We start from the raw sequence: 17,645 nt of genomic DNA on the forward strand, positions 1-17,645 counted from the left end.
CAATTATTCTCAATAAAAGTGGAAAAATTTTAAATGCACAGTGTCAACAAAATAGTTAATTTAAATAGACCAACAGAACACTTGAATAATTAATACAGTATCTCTATCTGCCACCCCTTTTCAAGTTTCCCTATTTTCTGAAGCAACTAGTAAACAGTTACTATCCTATAGAAGGGTATTTGAGAGACTGGAAAAGAAGTGTAAACTATGGATTTCATTTTACAACAGTAGAATAACTGAAAAACAAGTAATTTTGTGAGGGGAATATAAACAAATTACAGATCAATTCCATTGTATACCTAGATTTAAAATAAGCTCAAGATATGAAAATGTTTATAATTTAAAACATCAATTTATGTAAGCAATTTATATAAGTAATAATAGTATATCATTTTAAATAATATCAATTTATTCCAGGAAAGCAAGCATGATTGAACAACAGAAAATGTATGCATATAAATATTATATAGCAATCTAAAGTTTGAAAAACATACACTTGACTTGATAAAGTAATACAAGTATTTGCTCTGTCTGGAGCTCCTCTCTGTTTCTCGAACTTGCCAGGTGAACTTCTCTTAGGGTCTTTGGGACTGACTCTGTCTGGAACACACCCGCCTCCCAACATCCACAGTGTTAACCCCTTCGAGTCCTTCAAGTGCTTGCTCCAATACAACTGCAGGGAGACCTACTCTGACCAGTCTATTTAAAAGTGAAATCCACCCTCCTTCCCCCACCCTCCCAAATCCCTTAGCCTAGTTTAGTTTCTCTTGTATTCTATAGCACGGACTTGCTAACGTACCACTGGATGTAATTATTACGTTTACTGCTAAGCGTCTGCCTTCCCTTGTCCCATCCCAATAGAATATATAGTCTATGAGGGCAGAGACTCTTGTCTGCTTTGGTTACTGATGTGTTTTAAGCACCTAGAACTCTGCCTGCTAGTTAGTATGTGCCCAATAAATATTTGTTGAATGAACTAATTCATGATTTAAAAACTCAGTAAATTAGTAATGAAAAGGAATTTCTTTAATGTGACAAAGAGTATACAACCAAAAAAAAAAATCACACTTCAATATGCAGAATGGTTTTCAGTTATAAGACATTATTTGGCTGTGTCAGTTGAAGGAATATTGAAATATTTTCTCACTGCTGGATAAATACTTGTGCTCTGGGTTCCCCAATACCTCTTTTCTGCTGCTCCGGTTACCCTTTCTCCTTTCATGGAACCCTGGCTCTCTCTACGATGCATTTCCTTGGTTCATTGCCAGTTATAGACTATTACTTACAGAAAATATGTTATAGATTTTTTTAAAAATATTACCATTATTTGAATCAAACACAAAAGAAAATGTAGGTGAATGAACTCAGGGAGAGTATGGAAAGAAAAAAGATATAAGGCCCAAGCACAGAGCCCTAAAGGTATCAACATATATAAACAGGGAAATAAAAAGATACAAGGGGTTACTAAGATTTCACAGGACAAAGGTAAGCATTGACTTTTATGAAAGAGAACCACTGATCATAGCACAGAAGGCCTATATGTGCCTTCAACACTTAAGAATTATCTTAAAATAGTAGAACTCCAGCACCACCCTAGTTTTCTTGAGTTGTTCTGTTCATGTTTCAATGAGAAAAGCAGTCATTTGTCTGCTTTTATTTTATTTTATTTATTTTATTTTATTTGCTTTTTAGGGCTGCACCCATAGCACATGGAGGTGCCCAGGCTAGGGGTTGAATCAGAGCTACAGCTGCTGTCCTGTGCCACAGCCACAGCAATGCCAGATCCTAGCCAGGTCTGCGATCTACACCACAGCCCATGGCAATGCCGGATCCTTACCTCACTGAGCGATGCCAGGGATCGAACCTGCAACTTCATGGTTCCTAGGCAGATTTGGTTCCGCTGTGCCACGACGGCAACTCCATCTGTCACATTTTACAAAACAACACCCCCATGAATGAAAGCAAACAAACCTGTATATTATATGTACATATAGATGAATACACACACACACACACACACACACACACACACACGCACGCAGAGGAAGAGAGATTGAAAGAGAAGGAAATTTTCTAAGAATACATATGAAATAGTTAACAGTATTTACTCTTAGATCGTAGAATTGACAGAATGACAAAGAAACATAACCACAGGGGCTTTAACTTTTTAACTTCTTACCATGTACAAGTTCATATTTTGACATTTATTCAGTGAGCAGGTATGACTGTGGTATTAAAATAATAATTTAGAATTTCGATTAGATTACGAAGTAACTGAATTTGAATAAATTTGTAGTGCGAGTTTGCAACGAGTCAAAGGACAAGTAGAAAAGGCATGACATGCAATACGAATACCATGGAACAAACTGTTTTTAGATCCCTACAGAGCTGTAGACATTGACGAAGGCTTGAGCACAGTACCTGATCTATAGAGTTAACTGGGGAAAAATGCACAACCCAAAAATTGAGAGCTATGATTTCTTCAGGGACCTTACTGAGCACTACAGCCTGGGAGACCACCTCTCAGAAGGTTCTGAAGAAACTGCAAAGAGATAAGGGAGGAGCCGTGATATTTAAGAGTTTTTGCTAAGACAAAACAACAAAAAACCCATGTAGTCAAACATCACAAGATTACTGCTCATCACAAAAGACAGACATCGCAAGTTAACGATTTTAGTGCTTTTCTCTGTGCGGAAGGAAAGGTGCAAAAGTCAGGGATCATGAAAATTATTCCTTTGATATGCATCTTAACTCTCCAGGGCCAGTATCCTATTTTTTTCCCATTTTGAATTCCCCTCAGGATGCACCACTAGGGAGCAGCTGCAGTGGCTGATGGCCTGATGGTGGGCCACATATGTTACTTATTGGAATACCAGGCAATCTTCTTTATTTATTCAAATGGCAGGTGCCAGTCTTTGCCCACATATATAAAGTATTTTAGGAATATAACCTATTATTATAAAAAATAAACTTATAATGAAAAAGCAACTTAAAATGTAGTGATCATGATAGAGGCCGGGGTGAATTCCTGTGTCCACAAGGTAATAACTTTTATTGGTATTTTCACATATCAGAACAATGAATGCTTTATTTACCAAATGCAGAAACATGAGCAAATTTAATCACTGTCTGTTTGGAATGCTTCACTATCTTAAGCCAAGTGTTTAAAAATTGATTCGATTGCTTTGGCATTTGTCAACTTAGTTAACCTAACCACTACCTAAACAGAGATGAGATAACCTAATCAATTGCCTTGCTTTTACCTCTCAGCCTTTCACCAATCATGAATATGCAGGATGAACAGAATATTCACTAGGCATTTTGTCATTTAGGGACCGTGCAGACAATTTTCTAAACATTTTTGAGACTATATATCAAGTGATATTAGGTATGGAGGGTGAAATAATAAAAAGTTTTATTAGAGTGGAAAATAGAATCTCCATAGCAATATGTGTGTGTGTGTGTGTGTGTGTGTGTGTGTGTGTGTGTGTGTGGCAATATAATGTTACGGAAGCAGAATGTGCCACCAAAAAGCTTGTCTCTTTGTCATGTTAATTGTTTTAAGCTTTTATTCCTTTTTCTTTCTGAGACACAGCGGACATGGAAAGTGCTCTGAAAACCAAGCAGAAGTTACTCTGTGGTAAGAGACATTTAAAACAGAAATCTCTGTTTTTAAGTGTGTCTCCCCGTCTGTGGAAGTGGACGGTGGCCGAATCTCTGGCAACTCTTAGCAGTGGAGAAGGCCATGGCTTCAACCTGCATTACAACTGACCTTGTTTCCTGTGCTCTTCCGGTCACTTCCCATAACTGCCCCTCACCACCCTCCACGTCCTCTCGCCTTCAGCTGAGGAGGGTATTTAAAGGGAGGGCTTGGGCCGTTTTGGTGAGTCACTCCGTTTTCCTGGGTCTCTCTCAGGCATACATGTTAATACATGTCCTTTTATTCTCTCTTTTTGATCTATCTCATGTCAATTTAATTATTAGACTAGCCAGAAGAACCTGGAAGGGTAGAGAGTAATTTATTCCTCCCCAACAATAGGAAAACGGATTAATTCATTGATTGGAATTCATTTTGGTATCTTCCTTTTTTTTTTTTTTTTTTGCTTTTTAGGGCCACACCTGTGGCATATGGAGATTCCCAGGCTAGGGGTGGAATAGGAGCTGTAGCTGCCGGCCTGAGCCACAGCCACGCAGGATCCGAGCTGCACCTGTGACCTACACCACAGCTCAAGGCAACACCAGATCCTTAACCCACTGAGCAAGGCCAGGGATCAAACCTGTGTCCTCATGGATGCTCGTCAGATTCGTTAACTGCTGAGCCACGACAGGAACGCCTCAGGATTTTCCCTTTAATTGTTGTTTCTGCTTGTACAATCTTTACTTTCTTATACACCCTTGGGAGTGAATCTTCTGGATCTTGTGAGGGCTTCATCCTTTGCACTCTCCCCCCGCCCCCAAGCGTGCTTTTTTTTTTTTTTTTTTTTTGTTTTTTAGGGCTGTACCTGTGGCATATGGAAGTTTGGAGGCTAGGGGTCAAATCTGCTGGCCTATGCTACAGCCACAGTCATGCCAAGCTGCATCTGCAGCCTACTCCATAGCTTACTGCAACACCAGACCCTTAACCCACTGAGCAACGGCAGGGATGGCACCTGCATCCTCATGGATACAAGTCAGGTTCGTAAGCTGCTGAGCCACAATGGGAACTCCCTTTACACTCTCTTGTGAAACACCTATTTTTTGGTTATTAAAAGACTCATTAGTTAAAGTTGCTATTAAGCTCCTACTCATCAGTGGCTAAACAATGGATGGATATTACAAACTGGAAAGATCTGAAATTATTAAAAAATGTAATTAAACAATTAAATAATTATTCCTTTATTAATTGGTATGCAGAAGTGCCAAAAGGCAGAATTTTTTAAATGAATTAATATAATCTCATGATGTGAACTGATTTCAGTATTTTCCTTTAGTATTGCGCTTTTAAAACTTTAAAAAAAAATCTTTGAATTGTTTTTCTGAACTCTGGGAGTATTTGCATAATATTGTCATTTTAAGGGATTTAGTTTAAAACATACTACGGAGGAAAGTCTTGGCACATCAAGACCCCTCCCCTCACACATATCCCAACTACATGTAAGGAGTACATTCACTTATTCTGTCATTCACACCTTTTCTTACTTTTTTTTTTTCAAATGAGAAGTAGAACATTAATTGCTTAAAAGTAGTTGTCAAATTCAGAAGGTGATTCAGATACAGGCTGGTATGTATCTCCTGCATCTAACAGATGCTTTCTGACTGTGTGAATTTCGACAACCAAAGCCTCAGTTTTTTCTTTTGCAGTGTACCTACATCAGAGGATTGGTTTCAGGGTTAAGAAAAGGAAGGCAGATTCCTATTCTACACATTGCAAAGGCACATGCCTAATATGGAATGAATACTTGTTAGTATGTAGCCATATAGTGTGGCCCAAAAGATTAGTCTTCCTTTACCTGTGGGCTGAAAATCTGCCAAGTTCTGCTCTTCCTCTTCTGTGTGCTGCCTCTTCCTCCCACACCAACGCCGCAGGGCCATTTTCCCACTGCGTGACAGAGAAAGCACTTAATAATTATTAGCTAAAAGATAGCAGCAACGGAACGTTAAATCTAGGAAGGGTTTTTGTTGTTAAAATCTTAAAATTCGTCCTCTGTGACTGGAGTTGCCAGGATCTCCTCCTGAGATCTTTGCACCCCTGCCCCACTTACTTTCTAAGCCGCTCAGCCCCTGTGGCATTTCTACACTTTCTTCCTGATAAAGTCTATACATTTACTAAATATTTACCAGAATTCATGAAAAAGGAAAAAAAAAAAAAAGCCATCCAGACCTAGGTTTAAATCTCCATTCTTCCATGGAACTAGCTAGGTAACTCTTTGTAAACTTTTCTTTTTTTCTGGGTATCACCTCTGCCTAATGTCTAAATTAGGAAAAATTACCTCATTAATCAATTGAGAATATTAAACAAGCTATGCGAAAGCCCCAGGTGCTTAGTGGGCAAGGCAATAGGTATTTTCTCTAACTTCTCATTGGCCTCAAGACTTAAATGAGTATCAATCATTTTTGAAGGCTTTACTCCACAAATACTTTGTGAATTGTAGCTTTGTACATACGATTGAAATAGATGTCAAACATCAATGAAAAAGTATGAGAGAGGGAATACTTATAGGTAAAAAGGCCTTCCGGGTATTACTATAAACCAATCTCAAAAGTATACAGAAAAGTTTGTTTCCCACAGATGAGCCTAATCCTGATTATGGAGGACACAGCACTACTTAGTTGCTTACATTCTTCTCAGTTGTTAACAGTATTATTTGCACTATATCTTAATTTCAATATATATATATATATTCAATATATATATATATTTGCCTGTCCCCAATATGTGAAGTAAAAGCAAGTTATGCAAGAATTTCCCTAAGATTTTTATTGTAACTGGTTTTAGTTTTTCCTGTGGGACACCTATCAGAGTATTTATTTACCCATGTCAGGTGAAGGCCATCCAGAGGATCAAATCTAATTTCTTTTTTCTTTTTTTTTTTTTTTTTGCCTTTTTGGGGCCGCACTGGCAGCATATGGAAGTTCCCAGACCAGGGGTCCAGTCACAGCAACGTGGGATCTGAGCCATGTCTTCCACCTACCCCACAGCTTACTGCAACACCCGGTCCTTAACCCACTGAGCAAGGCCAGGGGTGGAACCCGCGTCCTCTTGGGTGCTAGTGGCGTTTGTTAACCGCTGAGCCATGACAGGAACTCCCCTCTTTTCTTTTTTCTTTAAAAAGTGCTTTAAAGGTGGGTTTGGAAGAGACTGAGGAAAAGCTCTCTTGGCTGCATTAAAAGCTAAGGATTAGTAGCAAAGTTCTGACCTGAAATTTAGGTCTTGTGATTTCTTTTCAGGAGATTTTTCACTGCATGAAAAACCTGTCTCCAATGGCCTTATTATTTAATTCAGCCTTAATTGGATACAAACGGTCAACATCTGAGGGACTGTTGGAAGGCCTAAAGGTGCACAAATGTATTTTTTAATGGTACTACCCGGTCATCTGGAAATGGAAAACTCCGTCACCAAATTACTAAACCTTTCTGCTACAGTATGTTGTATGTTCATTTTGCATTTCTTTCCAATTGCAGAGTTGAAGGACATACAATTTAATTTCTAGAGTATACGCCCTGCCTTAGGGGGAAGATTCAGCCATTTTCCAAAGTCGGCTACGCTCTGTGCTCAGTGATGTATGTTTTAGGAGTTCTCCACGTGGCTTCAAGAGGGTGGCTTCACTGCTCCAAGAGGGAGGTCAGGCTTCCTTTAGGAATAAGACCCCTGGGAGGCGAGTCGGATGCTAAGACACCAGCATAGGGGCAGGACCAGCTCCCTCAAACAGCCTTTCAAAATGCGGCCAGAAACTTTGGCCGCTATCAGGACCCCGGTGGACGGAGAAGCAAATGCCCAGAGGGCTTTCCTTTTGCAAGAGATGTAAATGGCCGGCCCAGGGAGCGAGCTAGGGAGAAGGGTTCTTGGGGTTCCCTCCCTCCTCTAGTTCAGTCGCGGACGGACCCTGGGAAAACATTCAGAGGGTGTAAGGTCGGACCATTGCCATTGTCATCCCGGCTGAGACAAAGGCGGGTGGTGGCGGCGGCAGGGGGCGGATAACGGGTGCCCATCCTTTGGGTGCCCTGAGAGTTGGGGGAGGACGGGATGGCAGGCGGATTTGGTTTGTTGGGTTGGAAGCGGGCTTCCCCCCGCCCGGGGCGCAGGGACGACGCTGCGAGGCAGCCGCAGCGGCCTCTGCGTCAAGGGGCGGCGGGGCGGGGAGGTGCGGCGCGGGGCCTGGCGACCTGGCTCGCGTCCCCCAGCCGCCCGCAGCCTCCTCCCTCCCTCCCCCGCAGCCTGTCGGCGGCCGCCGCTTGGGCGGGCCGGGCACGTGGGCGCCTCCGTCACACCCTCCCTCACACACACTCACACATACCCGCGCGCACGCACCCGCGCGCCTGCATCTCGTGCTCTTTCCCTGGCCGACACTCGGGCGCTCACGAGTCGCTCCTTGCCCGCCCTCCGGGCCGCGACCCCTCCACCCAGGCCCAGGGCCCGCCCTTGGCCAGCCGCCGCTTCTCTCCAACCGGCTTCTCGCGGCCTCGGTCGCAGCCACCTGGACCAGACCCTTTTGCCGCTGCTGCCGCTGCTGCCGCTGCTGCTGCTGCTGTCGGGACGTGGAAACAGCAAGAGGCCCCCGACCAACACACGCTGACGGTGAGGACACGCTCCTACCACTAAGGGCACGGTTTAGCTTGGGGTGGGGCTCACCGTTTGGCACCCTGGAGCCCGGGACCCGGGAAGGGAGCGGAATTGATGGCTGGCTCTCCTGGGAAGGACTCAGGCTGTGTCCAGGAGTGAGGGGAGGCAGGGAGGCTCCAGAGCCCCGAGAAGGCGAGGCTGAGCTCTTCGGGAGACCCTTCAGGCTCAGGGTAGTGCACCTGTGCACAATCCCGGGGCCTAGAGGCGGCGCGTAATTGAAAGCACATGGGTCGAAACGTGCCGCCATCCTTCCTTTTGGTCGTGACCACAGCATCCCCAAGAGACTAGTTCTTCCCACGTCAAGTCAGGGTTGGCTGAAGGGTGGGGCCCGACGTGGCAAGTCAGAAAGTTGGGAGGGTCGGGACCGGATCGAGACGCTTTCAAGGTTCGAGGTGAGGAGGAAGCCGAACCTCGTGCGGGTGGGCGGCGGGGCGGGGGGAGGAGCCAACCTATTCCTCATTCGCTTCTGGTTGCTGTTGCAACTGCTGAAGGCATTTGCCCAAGACGGTGTGTGTTCACGTGACGCCAGTTCGCTTTTGCCGAGGCATCCTGCGAGAAATGGTCCAGAAGTGGGCCTTCCTCCCGCACAAGGCACATGACTGCCCAAGAAAGCACAGCCCGTGTGTTTCTGCCCATCCAAGCATTTGAGACTGTGGCGTGAGGGTGTTGGTGCTGGGATTTTAAAGGAGGGGATAGGAAGAACTGGAATCTCAGACTTCATTAACTCGGCTGGCTCGTGCATGGCCTGGACAGAGGACGAAATTGAGCACAGGCATAGACTTTCAGTCTCATGTCTCACGCATACCCGCCTTACAAATATGAATGGATCAAAAACCGCCCCAGCTTGTCCTGGGGACAGGTTGGCCCGCTCGGGCTCAGAGCTGCAGTGGCGGGAATTCTTTTCCGTTATGCAGAGAAGCGGCATCTTCCGCCCTTTCGCGGCGAGGGAAGCCCTCCAGCTCGCGCTCCCCGGTGCGGTGCATTCCTTTCCGCCTTTCCATTCTCTGCCCTCGGGTGGAAATAGTGGAGTAAGACGGGGCGGGGTCCGCACTCGGGCGCGGTGACGTCAGCAGTGTTTGGGTGCTTATGCAAATGAGGCTGCTACCGTTTCTTAGCGGCCGGCCTCCTCCCCTCCAGGTCTTAAAGGTAGACCCCAGTCTAAGTCGGCACCACTGGCTTGGTTCAGTGACCCGAGACACGAGAGGACCGAAGGGTTTGCATTCTGTGCTGCATTTCGGCTCTTATCCTCCAGTCTTTACAGCTGTTTTGTACCTGTCATTGCCTGGTTGCTCGCCCAGGGAACAGGGCGTTTGCTTCAGGAAATAACCATTTTCTGAAGAACTACCCCACGGAGAGCGCCTACCCCACCCAGCCTCCGTTCTGCACGAAAGGCGCTGAGAAACACACCTGCTTAGGTCTTCAACGCCTTGTGGTGGAGGTTGACTTGTATTAGGTCTTTAGTAAATGCCTCATGATGGATTGAAGAGGGTGTGTATTTCTCTCATTGCATTCGGAGAATTTCACTACCAAAATCATCTATTTTATTTTTTCAAATATCTGGTTTTTTGTGCTTTATGATCAATGAGTCTATGTATGTTTGTTAGAATAAAACATTTTCGATATATTTCTGAATTCATTGACCATTTTACTACACTTGATACATTCAGTGTGGTTTTATTTTTTTATTTTTCAGGGATTAACATTTTTTTGTGTGTTTGATTTCTTGGGCCGCTCCCACGGCATATGGAGGTTCCCAGGCTAGGGGTGGAATCGGAGCTGTAGCTGCCGGCCTACACCACAGCCACAGCAACGTGGGATCCGAGCTGCGTCTCCAACCTTCATCACGGCTCAAGGCAACGCCGGGTGCTTAACCCACTGAGCAAGGCCAGGGATAGAACCCTCATCCTCATGGTTCCCAGTCGGATTCGTTAACCACTGAGCCATGACGGGAACTCCGGGATTAACATTTTTGAAAGGAAGAGAATCTCATCTTTTGTTGACAAGTTTTCTTTTTTTGATAGCACGTTTGATACTTGATTCAGGAATTACTTTATATTTCCAATATATGTAACCCAAGATACTCTATTTTAATGGCGTTAAGATTTATACACATTTTTCGGAAATAAGTGCTCTCTCATCCAACAAGGTAAGAATTATTTAGTCCAGTTCAAGCCGCCATAACAAATTACCATAAACTCAATTGCTTATAAACAATAGAAATGTATTTCTCACAGTTTTAGAGACTGGTCCAAGATCAAGGTGTTGGCAGATGCTAGTGAAGGCCTATTTCCTGGTTGCTATACGGTGCCATCTCACTGTGGCTTGACGTGGTGGAAGGAGCTAGTTAGTTCTCTAGCGTCTCTTGTTAACCCCCAAAGGCTTTCACCTCCTAATACCATCACCTTGCGGTTAGAACTTCAGCTTATGAATATGGGATGGGAAGAGGACAAAAACATTCAAACCATAGCAAACCGTAAAGAATGTTAGTATTGGATAATAACTACTCGAGATGCCATAGTTGTCAGTTATTGAAAAGGTAAATTAGAATAATTTCCAAAACCTAAACTCTGCAATTATTAGTTAACCCAGGGATTCATAGTTCAAACTTTACTTCGTGCATGTGAGAAAAGACGCTTGTCCTGTCATAACATAAAATTGTTGTGTGAATTGGTGAGAAATGTGCATTCTTTAGAACTCTGGGATTATTATCCAGGGAATGAAAAAAAAAATCATCGACTTAGAAAGATAAACCTGAGAGAGACTGTTGGTGATCAAAAGCTCTGAAAACTTGTACTTCTTAATTTACTTTCCAGCTTCTTTTGGAGAGGATGTTAACTTTTTATTACTGCATACCTCTGCTTGATTGGCTATGTTAATATATTCCTATGCAGAGTCAATTTTAAAATAATTTCTGAGCAGATGGCATTATTAACAAAAACCCATGGGTGTAGTCCGATGTGTGAAAACATTCAACATTACATAGTAGGAATCTTTCCATTATTTCCAGTTTGCCCTATAACTTAACTCCTAACTACTCTTCTTATAATAAATTATCTGCTTGTACATTAGCTCTGACTGGTAATGACTGTCTCCTATTTCTCAGGGAACAGCAAGCCCTGGAGACTGGGCTACAGGGTAATTTTAAATGCATAGTCCTATTTGATAAAGGATAGAGTTGTTTTCACTCTCGAAGGCCAGTTTATTTCCTTGTGATTAGAGTGCTAAGGCATCCTTCCTGTAAGATGAATCAGTTGTTATCTTTGAGTAGAATGCTTAACGCAGGAGCTTTTTACCTACCTGATGGGCAAAGATCAAAAAAGATGACTCAGTGTCGAAGAAGGCAGAGGTGAAACAGTCACTCTCATACTTTGCTTGTGGTAGTCCAAATGGCGACAGATTTTATAAAGGGTCACTGGGCAATATTTACCAAAATTATAAATGTGCGTACCCTTTGATCAAGCAGTTCAACTTCTAGGAATTTATGCTACAGCTATGCAGATGCCAGATATACCAAGTGAGTTGCTTGAACATTGAAGCAAACTGTTAGAAATGGACCTGTATATGACATACTCATGCCATAGACTATCATACAGTCATTTAAAAAAGCATACAGTAAGCTATTGCATTGACAGCAAAAGTTTTTAAAGATTTTTAAAGCGAGAAACCAAGCTGGAGAATTATTCATATAGTATTTGTAACTGCTGTATAAAAAGAAAAAAGATTGAGTCAATGGGGAGAAAATACATATTAGTCCGAATGTACATATTAATTTGAATATATTCAAACGTCTGTGGAGGACTTTGGTGACTTATAGAAAAATAGGTGTGGGACTAGATATGCTGGGGAAAAGGGGTGGGAAGATATTTTTCACTCTACGCCCACCATATTACTGTATTATTTATTTTACATATAGATTTCTAAACATATTCTAAAGTGAAAACGATAGCAAATAAACACTTTTGGGAGAAGGTATCCAGGCATCAAATGCTGTCAAATGAGGAAGGTAAATATATTTTTTAAAAAATTTGTTATTATAGTTGATTTACAATGTTCTGTCAATTTCTTCTATACAATAAAGTGACCCAGTCATATATACATATATATGTGCCATTTTTCTCACCTTCTCCTCCATCATGTTCCATCACAAGTGACTAGATATAGTTCCCTGTTCTATACCGCAGGATCTCATTGCTTATCCACTCCAAATGCAATAGTTTGCATCTACGAACCCCAAACTCCTAGTCCCTCCCACTCTCTCCTCCTCCCCCTTGGCAACCACAAGTCTGTTCTCCATGTCCTTGAGTTTATTTCTTTTCTGTAGATAGGTTCACTTGTGCCGTATGTTACATTCCAGATATGTGATATCATATGATACTTGTCTTTCTCCTTCTGACTCACTTCACTTAGTATGAGAGTCTCTAGTTCCATCCATGTTGGCTGCAAATGGCATCATTTTGTTCTTTTTATGGCTGAGTAGTATTCCATTCCTTTCATTCCAGATGTGTACATGTACCCCATCTTCTTAATCCATTCATCTGTCATAGGACATTTAGGTTGTTTCCATGTCTTGGCCATTGCAAATCATGCTGCAGTGAACATATGGACCCGTGTGTCTTTTTCAATGAAAGTTTTATCCAGATATATGCCCAGGAGTGGGATTGCTGCATCATGTGGTAGTTCTATATTTAGTTTCCTGGGAGGAAGGTATAAAAGTCAGTCGTTATTTTGGCTGCATGATTTTTATAGTTTCTAAATTGATAGCAAAGTTTCCTCTTTCAGTGTTCTTCGTTATAAAATTATATTAGAGCAGCAGATGAGCCACTAAAATTAGCTGGTTATATCAACGTAAAAGTGCATTTTAAAAAATTATGGCTGCACCCATGGAATATGGAAGCTCATGGGCGAGGGATTAAATCTGAGCTGCAGCTGTAACCGACCTACAGCTGTGGCAAAGCCAGATCCTTTAGCCCACTGCACCTGGCCAGGGATGGAACAGGCGCCTCTGCAGCTACCTGAGCCACTGCAGTTGGGTTCTTAAGCCACTGCGCCACAGTGGTAATTCAAAAAATGCATGCATTTTTTTTTAGTGAGTTGACTGAGGTTTTTACAAAAGATTTTTGAGATAGTTATAAATTCACATGTTGTTAAGAAGTAATGATGTAAGATGCTATTTAATTATAAGTAACATCGGAGTTCCCGTCGTGGTGCAGTGGTTAACGAACCCGACTAGGAACCATGAGGTTGCGGGTTCAATCCCTGGCCTTGCTCAGTGGGTTAAGGATCCGGCGTTGCCGTGAGCTGTGGTGTAGGTTGCAGACATGGCTCGGATCCCACGTTGCTGTGGCTCTGGCTCCGATTCGACCCCTAGCCTGGGAACCTCCATATGCCGCGAGAGCGGCCCAAGAAAATGGCAAAAAGACAAAAAAAAAGAAAAAAGAAATATTACAGAGAGTTCTTGTGTGCCCTTTATCGAGTTTCCTGCAGATGTAACAGTTTGCAAAGCTATATTACAACATCATAATCAGAGTATCCTCTTGACGTTGTTAAAGCAAACTTACACAACGGCTCCATCACTGTAGTATCCCTGTGTTGCTCTTTCATAAGCATAGCCACTTAACTTCTGCCCCCAACCTCTCCTTAACTCGTGGTAACCACTAACCTTATCTGTTATTCACGTTCGTTTTGTCCCTTCAAGAATACAGGTGGACTCATATAATATGCAACCTTTTGAAACTGGCCCTTTCTACATGGCATAATTGTCTGTAGATTCATCTAAATTGTTTTATGTATTAGTAGTTTGTTTTTATTTCTGAGTAGTACTCCATAGTATGGATTTACCAGTTTAACCATTTACCCATTGGGTTCTTTCCAGTTTAGAGTTGTTATGAATAAAGCTGCTCAAGACACTTGTTTACAGTTTTGATGGAACACGAATTTTCGTTTCTCCAGGATTAAGGCTAGGAATACAATTGCTAGGTTACAAGGTAGCTGCATGTTTTGTTTTCTAGAGAGCTGTGTGTACCATTTTATGGTCTCACCAGCAGTGTATGAATGGTTGAGTTTCTCTGCATCCCTGCCAGAACTTGGTTGTCACTCTCTTTTGGCCTTTCTGATAAGTATGCAGTAACATCACATTGTTTCAGTTAGTCTTTCCTAATGGCTGATAAGGCCAGTGACATTATCATATTCAGTGAAATGTCCCTTTGTGTCCTCTATCCAATTTCTGAATTTTTAAAAAAATTTATTATAGTGGATTTACAATTATCTGTCAATTTCTGAACAGCAATCTGACCCAGATATACATATATACATTATTTTTCTCGTATTGTTTTCTATCATGTTCTGTCACAAGTAATTGGATATGGTTCCTTGTACTATACACAGGATCTCATTGCTTATCAATTCTAAATGAAATAGTTTTCATCTACTAACCACAAACTCCCAGTCCATCCCACTCCCTCCCCCTCTCCCTTGGCAACAAGAAGTCTGCTCTCTATATATGTGAGTCTTTTTCAGTTTTGTAGATATGTTCATTTGTGCCATATTTTAGATTCCAGATATAAGTGATATCATCACTTTCTGACTTACTTCACTTAGTGTGAGAATCTCTGGTTCCATCCATGTTGTTGAAAATGGAGTTATTTTGTTCTTTTTATGACTGAGTAGAATTCCATTGTGTACATGTACCACATCTTCTGAATCCATTCATCTGTCGATGAACATTTATGGTATTTCCATGTCTTGGCTATTGTGAATAATGCTGCAATGATATGCATCTTTCTTCTCTAATAAATAGTGATGTTGAGCATTTTTTCATGTGCCTATAGGTCATCTGTATGTCTTCTTTGGAAAAATGTCTCTTCAGGTCTTCAGCTCATTTTTCAATTGGGTTAGTTGTTTTTTTGCTGTTGGGTTGTATGAGTTGTTTGTATATTTTGGAGACTAAGCCTTTGTTGGTTGTATCCTTTACAACTATTTTATCCCATTCTATAGGTTGTCTTTTTTTTTTTTTTTTTTTTTAATGGTTTTCTTTGCTCTGCAAAAGCTCGGAAGTTTGATTAGGTTCCATTGGTTTATTTTTGTTTTTATTTCTATTGCTTTGGGAAACTGACCTAAGAACACGTTTGTATGGTTCATGTCAGAGAGTATTTGCCTATGTTCTCTTCTAGGAGTTTTATGGTGTCTTGTCTTATGTTTAAGTCTTCATGCCATTTTGAGTTTATTTTTGTACGTGGTGTGAGGGTGTGTGCTAGTTTCATTATTTACATGCAACTATCCATTTTTCCCAGCATCACTTGCTGAAGAGAATGTTCTTACCTCCTTTGTCAAAGATTAATTGATCACAGGTGTCTAGGTTTATTTCTGGGTTCTCTATTCTGTTCCATTGGTCCATATCTGTTTTTGTACCAGTACTATATTGCATTGATTACTGTAACTTTGTAATAATGTCTTGAAGTATGGGAGAGTTATGCCTCTGCTTGTTTTTTTTTTTTTTTTTCTCCTCCTCAGGATTGCCTTGGCAATTCTGGGTCTTTTATGGTTCCATATAAATTTTTGGATTGTTTGTTGTAGTTCTCTGAAAAATGTCATGGGTAATTTGATAGGGATCACATTAAATCTGTACATTGCTTTGGGTAGTATGTCTATTTTAATGATATTAATTCTTCCAATCTAGGAGCATGGGATATCTTTCCATCTCTTTGAATCTTCTTTAATTTCCTTGAATAATGTTTTATAGTTCTCAGTATACAAGTCTTTTGCCTCCTTGGTCATGTTTATTCCCAGGTATTTATTATTTTTGTGTGATTTTAAAAGGTATTTTTTAATACTCCTTTTCTAATATTTTGCTGTCAGTATACAGAAATGCAACTGGTTTTTGAATGTTAAACTTGTATCCTGCTACTTTACTGAATTCATTTATCAGATCGAGTAGTTTTTGTGTGGGGTCCTTAGGACTTTCTATGTGTAGTATCATGTCATCTGCATAGAGGGACAATTTTACGCCTTCCAATTTGGATACCTTTTATTTCTTTTGTTTATCTGATTGCTGTGGCTAGGACTTCCCATACTGTGTTAAATAAAAGTGATCAGGATGGGCATCCTTGTTCCAGGTTTTAGTGAGAAGGCTTTCAGCTTTTCTCTGTTGGGTATTATATTGGCTATGGGTTTGTCAAAAGTGGCTTTTATTATGTTTATTATGTTCCCCGTATACTCACTTTGGTAAGAGTTTTTATCACGAATGAATGTTGGATTTTGTCAAATATTTTTCTGCATCTATTGAGATGATCTTGCGGTTTTTTACTCTTTATGTGTTGTATGACGTTGACTGATTTGCATATGTTGAACCATCCTTGTGAACCTGGGATGAATACTACTTGTTCACCATTTTTGTTCACCATTTTTGCTTCTATATTCATCAAAGATATTTGGCTATAATTTTCTCTTGGTAGTATATCTGTCTGGTTTTGGTATTAGGACAATGGTGGCTTCATAGAATGTCTTTGGGAATGTTCCTTATTCTTCAAACTTTTAGAAGAGTTTAAGAAGGATGGGTTTAAGTTCTTTGTATGTTTGGTAGAATTTGCCTGTGAAGCCATCTGGTCCTGGACTTTTGTATATAGGGAGTATTTTTTATTACATACTCAATTTCATTTCTAGTGATCAGTCTGTTCATTTGACCTATACTTCTTAATTCAGTTTTGGTGGGCTGTGTTGTCTCTAGAAAGTTGTCCATTTCTTCTAGGTTGTCAAATGTGTTGGTATGTAATTGTTCATAGTATTCTCTTTAGTTTTGTTTTTTTTTTTTGTATTTCTACAGTATCTGTTGTGGTTTCTCTTTTTTATTTCTTATTTTGTTCATTTCTCTTCTTGGTGAGTCTGGCCAGAAGTTTGTCATTTTTTTTTTTTTTACCCTTTTAAAGAACCAATTCTTGATTGGATTAATTTTTTTCTATTGTTTTTTTGAATTTCTATTTTATTGATTTCCTCTCTGATCTCTTGGTTTCCTTCCTTCAGCTGATTTTAGTTTTTGTTTGTGTTTTTTTTTTTCCTGATTCTTTTAGGTGGTAGGTTCAGTTGTTGATTAGAGATTTTTCTTCTTTTTGAGAAAGGCCTGTACCTAATGAACTTACCTCTAAGAATTGCTTTTGTGACATCACATAGATTTTGAATGGTTGTATTTTCATTATCATTTGTCTCGAGATATTTTTTAATTTCCCATTTGATTTTTTCATTGACCCATTGGTTTTTTAGTAGCATGTTGTTTAGTTTGGTCAATTTTTTCTCATTTCTTTTCCAGTTGATTTCTAGTTTCATGCCATTGTTT

The 17,645-nt window shown here is 41.0% G+C and overlaps 1 protein-coding gene across 1 annotated transcript in view; it reads left to right on the forward strand.

Annotated features, from left to right (window-relative positions):
- The first annotated feature begins 7,962 nt into the window (after positions 1–7,962).
- Positions 7,963–17,645, forward strand: part of SLC6A15 (solute carrier family 6 member 15) — a 57,266-nt gene continuing 47,583 nt past the window's right edge. The window contains exon 1 of the mRNA XM_047788339.1: positions 7,963–8,275. The gene's annotated coding sequence lies outside the window, so the exon portion shown is untranslated. The remainder of the gene's footprint in view (positions 8,276–17,645) is intronic.

The sequence above is a fragment of the Phacochoerus africanus genome, chromosome 7 (genome assembly GCF_016906955.1).
Source record: "Phacochoerus africanus isolate WHEZ1 chromosome 7, ROS_Pafr_v1, whole genome shotgun sequence".
NCBI lineage: Eukaryota > Metazoa > Chordata > Mammalia > Artiodactyla > Suidae > Phacochoerus > Phacochoerus africanus.